This window comes from Leopardus geoffroyi, chromosome B1 (genome assembly GCF_018350155.1).
Source record: "Leopardus geoffroyi isolate Oge1 chromosome B1, O.geoffroyi_Oge1_pat1.0, whole genome shotgun sequence".
Lineage (NCBI taxonomy): Eukaryota > Metazoa > Chordata > Mammalia > Carnivora > Felidae > Leopardus > Leopardus geoffroyi.
This window is the reverse complement of record NC_059327.1, coordinates 138090353-138091881: the sequence shown is the minus strand read 5'-3', so window position 1 is coordinate 138091881 and position 1529 is coordinate 138090353.

Below are 1529 nucleotides of genomic sequence, written 5' to 3'. Positions count from 1 at the left end.
TAGAGCTAATTAAAACCTTAAAAAAAAAAAACCTGTAACATAGAAGTTGTAAAAAATCAACATACTGCAACGGAAAAGAGGTCCAGGGCTCACATTCAAATAAAAATTCCAGAGAAAAGGAAGATTGGGGTGGTGGTGAAGATGAGCAAAGAACCATCTCAGCAGCATTTCCCAGAACTGAAGAGCAAGTTCACACAATGCCAACACCCCACTGAGTGTGCAACAGAATGGATGAAATAATCCCATCATAAAATTTGAGAACACTGGTGAACAGAACTAAAACCTTGAGTAACTTTAGCATAAAAATACTTCATATGATCAAGAACCAAAGTGCCATTTGATTTCTTCACTAAACCTAGAATTTTTGATCTAGCAAAACTAGTGATCAGTTAAGAGGCAGAATAGACCTTTTTTGGGAAAGTCTCAGAAGCAGAAAGATGGGCTGCACAAAAATAAGCCCTGAAATTCAAGGGAAGTTAAGGATCTTAAATTGACAGCCAAAGGGAAACCCCAGAACGATGGCAAAGTCCAAACACAACAGTCCTTCAACAATTTTTAAAGGGCAAGGATTTTAAATTGGAATACATAAAAACACGAAAGCTGATAAACTGGCTTACATAAAGGGAGAGATTTTCAATTCTATGAAGTTTGGAACTAAAAGTAGTGTCTGGTACAAGAACGTACTCCTCTAGGTCAAGACTTAATGCCCGAAATGGATCAGAGAATAGCACGTCAGTGGGACTCAGAATATATGGAACCAAACAGTATAAAAACCTGAACTCCGTGCAACTTTTATAAAGTCAGAAGTGGGAATAATCATCCCCCCCCCCCACACACACACCAAAATTAATTATTAAATTACCGGGGGTAAAGAATTAAACCTGAGTACAGCTTTAATCTTTTTTCTACTAATTAAATCTGCCAGGTCAAGGGCCAGAGTGACATCTTAACACTGTAACAAAAGAATCAAAATCAGACAGCTTTATGTTAGCCAATGTAGGCAAACCTTACTTTTTAAAACCTAGTTTTAATCAGTTTTAACACCTTTTTTAAAAAGGTATTGATGTGGAATATTTACATAAAATAAGCATAGTGCTGCTTAATGATCCCAACACAAATTTTCTGACTTAGATCAAGGATTTGTGAACTTTTTCCGTAAAGGGCCAGATAATAAATGTTGTAGGCTTTTACAGTTCTGTGGTACTCAACTCCATTGTGGTGCAAAGAACAGCCATACACAACACAGTCTAGCTGTGCTGCAATACAGTTACAAGAACAAGCTGCTGGCCCCCCACTTAGAGATCTACCATAAAAGTTTAACTTACTTTTTTAGTAGCACTAATTTTTGTTCACGAAGATGTGTCTAGTTGGGAGATCTAGTAACAGACAATTCAACTTCACAAAGTTAGACAATACTGTAAAAATCACTTCACTCTACTACATAGAGAATTTACATTACTCTGTTATTTTTCTCTAGCTAACTTCTCAGCAGTCTGGCTTGATTTAGCTGGCTAGACAGGGTCTTAAAT